Genomic DNA, 7971 nt, shown 5'->3' with positions numbered 1-7971 from the left:
AAATTTACTGTAATTTTTAAAGCCACAACACAGACACATAATTCGTTTTTCAAAAGACGCTAGACTGTTTACGGTTACGACAAAAAGGAAAAATTTCATTTTTTCACAAAACCTGACATTTCAAGGGCGGCGAATGCCTTAAAAGTTTGATAACAAAAATTACCGGCAATGCTTGCTCGAGTAGGCAAAGCATCGTGTCGCAGCCTTCCTGACGTCAGATACACAGATGGTTCGAAGTGCCTCGAGCACATCCCGAGTTCTCGTAGCTGCGACGGCGCCTTCTTCTCCAGGCTGACGTTGCGGCAGAACTGCACCCACGCTCGGCACCTGGACGTGATGCAACATGCACGTTAGATACAACTGCGCCAAAAGGAATACGCATACTCGAAACGCCAATGCGTCATTATTCCTGTCACTGCTAACTGCAGTAAATTATACTTGCATTACATCTGAACTATGCTCGCGCCAAGCTCTCTGCGCCCCAGAGTGCGGTAACGCTCATCCTCATGCCACGCGGCTAGCTGCTTTTCTAAGCTCAACGAGTGACGAGAGTGAAGTGCGTTTAAAATTACCCTGACAGTCATGTATATGTAGGACAGCAATACCAAGGCTGGCAATAACTCCTGCTGAGCGAATCCAGTTAAAGCCTCCTCAAAGCCGCGCACATACACGAGGCTGAGTTTCGATACTCCCAGCTGCGAGGGGATCCTCAAATTGGCTTCATAGTTTTGCAAAACTAAACAATGTCGTACTCGGAGCTGTCAGGTAGCAAACTTTGTTCTAAATGGGCCTCCCGGTCAGTAGCGTGCACGTGGTTGCTCCTGAGAGCCCGGTGTGAAGTTCACGTTGGTGATAGTCAGCTGCATGAAACTCACTATAAATTAGAAAAATGCGGGCCTCTTTCGCACACCTCAGCACTGAAAGTGTGTGCCCTGCAGTGTAGTACATAAATATCCCCGAAAACATGAAGCCAAGTACGCACGAACGGGTTATAGCTATGAAACACGAGCGAACAGCCCGGCGAAACCATATCGAAGCTATCGTGCATACCTAGAGACGACGACACTGTCAAGAGCTCACCTGTGAAAGTCCAGCGGGAATCGGTGTAGCTTGACACCAGTGGTACTATCCACGCTGTTGCAGTGTACCACGGAGCATCGTTTCTTCACATGCCGCAAGCTCATCTTGAAATGAAGCGCTAAGCGCTTCAAAAGAAGAGCGCGAAGCGTGCAAAGACGGAAAAAGACTGCGCACTGGCCGCACGCCGAAGGAAACGACAAAACCGAGAAAACTGCCGCAGCGGTGCCAAGGCGGATTTATAGTGGTGGCGAAGGCTGGGCCGAAAAGTGGTTTAGCGCGACTGCAGCACAACCAGAGGATGGGGGGGGGGCAAAACACTCATATAAATAAATGATAAAACTACAAAATTGGAATGTAATCTGCCAATAGAAACGAAAAAATATATTAGCACCTTGTTTTATGAAAGAGGTAAGTCATTTTATTAAAACCTGGCAAATTTTGTATTTTTGCAACACTCTTGACCTGCCCCCTTTTCATGAGTGTGCGGTGCATTACAGCGCGTCTTTGCAGGCCTTGTTTCGATACCCGGCTAACCCGGCCACAGTGGCGATTTCTTATCGCCAGCTGTCTGCGATGGCGTGCCTGGTAAAGCGTATAAATTTAGCTCGCCGGTCTCAAAATGCTCCTTTTGCGAAGTTTTCGTCGTCCTTGCACGTCGCTTCTTTGTCACCGTTCGGTAAGATTTGCACCCCGCTGCACCGCTGCGGCAGTTTTCTCGGTTTTGTCGTTTCCTTCGGCGTGCGGCCAGTGCGAAGTCTTTTTCCGTCGTTGCACGCTTCGCGCTCTTCTTTTGAAGCGCTTAGCGCTTCATTTCAAGATGAGCTTGCGGCATGTGAAGAAACGATGCTGCGTGGTACACCAAGGCGGTACACTGCGACAGCGTGGATAGTACCATTGGTGTCACGCTACACCGATTCCCGCTGGACTTTCACAGGTGTGTCGTCTGCTCTAGGTATGCGCGATAGCTTCGATATGGTTTCGCCGGGCTGTTCGCTCGTGTTTCATAGCTGTAACCCGTTCGTGCGTACTTGGCTTCATGTCTTTTTCAATGTATGGTATTTGCTCCTACGTTGAGCACGTTTGAGGGTGCTAAAGCTGGCTTTAACATTGCCTTGCAGATGTAAACGCACCAGCTATATTCTTTCAGCTGAAGAAATTAAATGTGAAGAATAATCCCAGTGTGCTCTATGGTCTGTGTTGATGCGCCTACTTATGTCATGTTATGTTTGCTTCAATTGAAGCTGTCGTAGCATTGTTTTCTATACTTTTCAATTTCCTGACAACGTTCGTGGCACTTCAGGGCTTTTTCCTATCTGCACTGTGACTATTGAGATGATTAGCCAACTTAAACAATACTGCTTGTGCTGCCTGTGACATGTATTTTTGTTTGTGTGCCAAGGGTGTGCTTTGTGACTGTATTTGTTTGGTTGCTGCAATAAACAATGAATATGAAACTATGAAAACCATACTTGCCGTACACTCTATTGCGAACTGTGCACTTGAGCCAGTGTTTTGTGCATCATACCTTGCTGTACTCAAAAGCTCTCAAAAGTACTAGCACCAGTATTTGCTTTGCACTACGAATCATGCATGCTTCGCCAGTGTCTGGAAGTGTTGCTGCCTTTCTATGCTGCCCCTCCTTTACCAGTCACTTTCATTGCGTTCCCAATTGCACATTAACAAGGCCATAACTAGCAGGAACTCGAGCACATTTGACTGGCAAAGGTTGGGGCGCGCTGAAAGGCAGCAACCTTCGAGAGATACGGGCTCGAAAACGCGGTTTCTACAGAAAGACCGCTTTATAATTCGCGCCAAAAGCATACGTATGCGTGACGTCATTCTACGTCACGTTTGCGTAGTTTGCCCCCCAAAATCCAGGGGGCGCTGGAGTGCCCATGAGCCGCCATTTTTTGGACCAATGGGCGTCTATGGAGCCTTCGCTACCAGTATACATCTACCTTGCTGTTCTTGCGTCTGTTGTAACACTGAGTGCATTTTTAAGCGCAAGCAAAAAAAGTTATGCTGCAGTATTCAAGTATGACACGTCGGGGCCAGTTCAGGTGAGCTTTCCGTGCTGCGCGGCTACCTACACGGCCTTCGTTAGTACTGTACTAACTTTTCGGAAAACAGTAGTTTAGGTACCTTATGGTCACTTTTCTTTTCGGAGGCTTTTACTGCTGCGTAATCCTATCGGACATAGTCGAGTTCATACCGCGTAAATGTATGTACCACCAGCAGCAAAAGTTATTGGGGTGCGTGTTCTCGGGGCAGAAAAGTTATTGTGGGGCTTCCTCGCGACCTAGTGCTTTAAAAATGCTACCAGCGTGTGGCGAATACAAGTCCCCTCATTCAGACACTTCGAGCGATTGGCTTACGTGGCGCTTGGCTACTGTGCCGGAGTTCCCGGGTTCGAACCCGACTGCGGCGGCCGCGTTATCGATGGAGGCCAAACGCAAAGGCGCCCCTGTGCTGTGCGATGTGAGTGCACGTTAAACATCCCTAGGCGGTCGAAATCATTCCGGAGCCATACACTACGGCACCTCTTTTTTCCTTTCTTCTCTCAGTCCGTCTTTTACCCTTCCCTTACGGCACGGTTCAGTTGTCCGCCAAGATGCGAGACTGCGCCATTTCTTTTCCACAGAAACCAATCTTCCCCGTACACTCCCACCTCGTAAATTTTGCCTGCCGATAGTACCTCCGTGTGACGCGATTCGAAATTGATCACTTCAGGCCTGACCTGTTCAATTAAGCGAGTTCACACAGTTAATTTTCTTAGAAATACTGAGCGCAGTGCGCGAGCTGCTCAGCCACTGTGACCCTGTATAGTAAACGGGTGCCACACAGGGGGGGGGGGGGGGGGGGGGGGGGGGAAATGGTAGGGTTTTAACGTAGTTAAACCGAGTGTATGTGTGAAAGCACGTGTTTAGCCTGGTTGTCTCATGGTTTTGCTTTGCTAGGTCGTCGGCAGTTCTGGCGACGAGATTAGTTCTATAGTAGTTTTAGTTGATGGAAGACGACGACATGCAATGCACAGCGCGAGCGTGTGTTGCAGTTTAACGCGAGCCGGGTTCGTCTGCGGCAGCAGCATAGTGCTCTCGTGCACAGGCCAGCGAAATTGATCGAATCCCAATTCATGGATTTATGGATTTCATGAGCTTCAATGATTTCACGAGTGATTTTTGTTCTATTATCTGTGTCGAGTGCTGTCGGGTAATAGAACAAAAATCACTCGTGAAATCCATAAATTAAAAGATGAATGTGTAAGCGTTGATCAATAGCTGTATGATAAAGAACTAGGTTTCCTTGATGAGAATAGAAAAACGTGCGCAGCTGGTCTTTTGCCACTGTAGACTTGTGCTCAGGAATTGTCATTTTCGTCGATCTGTTTTGTGTATCTGTCTTTTCATTTGAGATTGGTTGCCACTTTATTTAAGTAGTGGAAATCACCTCAATAAACCAGTTGCAAGTTCAGCGCCGTGTCTGTGCACTTGTCACGTCCTTTGTCCCCTGCACTGCTGAAAAACCATGTAACAAACATGTTTGAAGTTTTCTGCCAGCATCTTGCCTCCCCCCCTCTTCCCAGAAAAAAAAAAAATCTTGAAGCATGTTATGAGTAATTCAAGAATGGGTACAAGTGCTTTAGTTCATTCTAAATATAGATTTTTTTAAAGTATTTGCAAGATATCAGGTTATCATGAGAAGTACTGGATATAGAATATTCAATCTGTGGTCGAAGAAGCAACAAAAGATGTCGACAGAAGAACTAGGGGGCTGTGCTGATCCTGTGCCATTGCCTTGTGGTGCTGCTGTTGCCATGGTATACCAACAACTCACCAATGTATGGTTCTCTTCTGTTGTATGTTAGCTATGTGCATGTTTGACAGCTTTTTCCATGGCCACTTTTTTTTAAATCCTATCATCCAGAAATGTTGAGTCACAGTCATGACCTTGTGCTGCACTGCTATCTTCTGTTTTGTCAGCCTCAAAAGTTAGCAGAATGTGGCTGTGTAGGAAAAACTTCAATGGTGTGCTGGTGCCTTGTGTACCAGTTGCCTGGCATTATGCCAGTGAACAGAGCGTGCATGTTCCCTCATGATTGCCTTGGAAATGTTGCTATGGGTTATCGCGCATGTATATGGGTTTTTCTGTGCACCCAAATTTCACTGAGTTTTGTAAGGATCATACATGTCAGAAGGGCTGGTAGTTATATCAGAGCAGTGTGAATGTGAAAAAACATACTGCAGTGGGTAAATGGAAACTAAAAAGACTGGTACGATGTAAAGCTGCTGAAACCGCTCACCAGTTCTTGAAAAAGTGAACATATCACCACTAAATTAAAGCTTCTGTTTGTGCAAGTTGGTAATGATTCAGTTGCTTCAGTGGTTGTGTTGCTTGTCTTCCTTTCATGTGTCCCGTCTTCCCGCACTCTTTAACAATGACATCGCTACTACGCTTCACAATTTTTTACCTAATGTGTTTGTCTTGGGTGGCTTGCAAAAATGGCTCAAGCTTGCAGATCTGCAATGTCAACAGGCCGGCATATCAAGGTCCACAGAATGTTAAATTATGGAATAACTTGGACGGTGATCTGCGTGCATTGCTAAATAATCAATTTCAAAAAGAACTGCCTAACTATGTTATTGACATTATTGTAATCAAATGCTGTGTAGCCCACCTCTGTTATGCCTCTATGAGAAGAGACAGCAGTATGTGTAAATAAATAAAAAATACTCGAATGCTTCCTTCCCAAAAAATTGATGCCATGCAATGACACCATTTTTTAGACATCAACTGATAATCCTTATCCCATGCTTTGTAGCATTTCCAGCCTTTGTAGCGTTTCCAGCACTCAGCCTGTCTGTAAAAGCGTTTTTTGTTATTGTTTCGGCGATGTAGCTGCCGATTAAACCAAGGCGCAGTGTTAGTGCATGAAGCTGTCAATAAGAACAGCATGTTTATTACTGTTTATCAACATGTACTGTACGCGTTAAGTAGCATATGAACCAAGTCACTCACACATGGATAATCTAGTCCGCAGAAAATGTTGCTTATTTCGCACGAAACGCGATTATGGTCTGGAGTTTTTTCGGCATTCTGTCCCCATGCATGGATCTCATTTTTTACACCCACAACACATCGATTACCTCTTCTCGCTGCTGAATTGGCTTTTTCCTATCTGTGGTCGTGTTTTGTGCGAAATAAGCAACATTTTCTGCGGACTAGATTATCCATGTGTGAGTGACTTGGTTCATATGCCACTTCACGCGTACAGTACACGTTGATAAACAGTAATAAACATGCTGTTCTTATTGACAGCTTCATGCACTAACACTGCGCCTTGGTTTAATCGGCACCTACATCGCCGAAACAATAAGAAAAAACGCTTTTACAGAGAGGCTGAGTGCTGGAAACGCTACAAAGCATGCGATAAGGATTATCGGTTGATGTTTAAAAAAATGGTGTCATTGCATGGATAATCTAGTCTGCAGAAAATGTTGCTTATTTCGCACGAAACGGACCACAGATAGGAAAAAGCCAATTCAGCAGCAAGAAGAGGTAACCGATGTAATCGAGGTAATCGAAGAGGTAATCCATGCATGGGGACAGAATGCCGAAAAAAAACTCCAGACCATAATCAGCTCGGCATTCTTTCCGGCTTTCCTCAGCAGCGCCTCACGGAAAGTCAACTTCACGCGACCGCATGTTCCCTTTAACAGTGTACCATACTGTACAGAAAACTAACATCCACATCAGTGTGACGCTGCATGTGACCGAAGGTGTGGTTTGACTGCTAATTTATGAGGACTGGAAGGAATACATCACTCGTCTGACATCCGCACTGTGCAGAAAGTTGTGTGGACTCTGTTGTGCAGGTCCTTAACTTATGTTTCGAACAGAAAACTCGCAGTGCCTTGGTGCGAAGTACATTGTAGGAAATAGCTTGTTTGATGAGAAGGGGCCTGGTCTTGCAGCGTCAGTAACCGTAATTTTCATTTTTGGTTAAGTACACAGACAATGAATACAGGGGAAAGGATGATGCACTGCTGCTGCTGCTTGCCATTTACTGTTCGCACTCTTGCACAGACTTATGCTGTAAAGAGTGCTAGCACTGTGAATGAATAAGAATCATCATCATGACGGCAGGTTTCTGCAGTAAAATGTCGGCCAGAGTAAATGTGCAGTTTTCTCTTTTCAGACTGAATTATTTCTGTTCAGACAATTTCTCGGGTTATCAGATATGCTTCTTCCCATTACAATATGTCAAAGATATGTTGGCATCTGCATACTCTGCAATGAAAGCTAAGGAAGCCACCATTCTCTGACTTTTACAATCATTTAAATGTACCCCAGTCTGCCGTTAAAGAAACCGCACCTAAGACAGCGGGATCCAATGCACAATGAATCCTGTGCACTGAAAAAATCTGATCTTATGTTTTTTTTTCCGCATTCTATTCGTGCAAGAAATGGTTGGCCTAGGCATCTGGCACAACGATTGCAGCTAGTTTGGCACAGAAAACAACTACTTTGACATTGAATCGCTGTTCGATTTTCTCTTGGCAATATATATGGCAGTTTGGTTGCTCTGAAGAGCAATGAGGAGACAGTGCCTTTGTTAAAGGACTGCTTCCATACAATTCATTCCACCGTAAACTTGTCAAGACAGCTATCGTGAAGACATCTCTTCAATGTCACATTCACACCATGTTGGCATCAGGTCCTCAAAGAATGCACACTTAGCAGAAGCACAGTACCTTAACTACGTTTCGGTCAATGTTGCTGAGGGGTTATGGGGGCTTAACGTCCCAAAGCGATTCAGGCTATGAGGGACGCCGTAGTGAAGGGCTCCGGAAATTTCGACCACCTAGGGTTCTTTAACGTGCACTGACATCG

Source organism: Amblyomma americanum, chromosome 9, assembly GCF_052857255.1.
Source record: "Amblyomma americanum isolate KBUSLIRL-KWMA chromosome 9, ASM5285725v1, whole genome shotgun sequence".
Lineage (NCBI taxonomy): Eukaryota > Metazoa > Arthropoda > Arachnida > Ixodida > Ixodidae > Amblyomma > Amblyomma americanum.
This window is presented reverse-complemented; position numbering follows the sequence as displayed.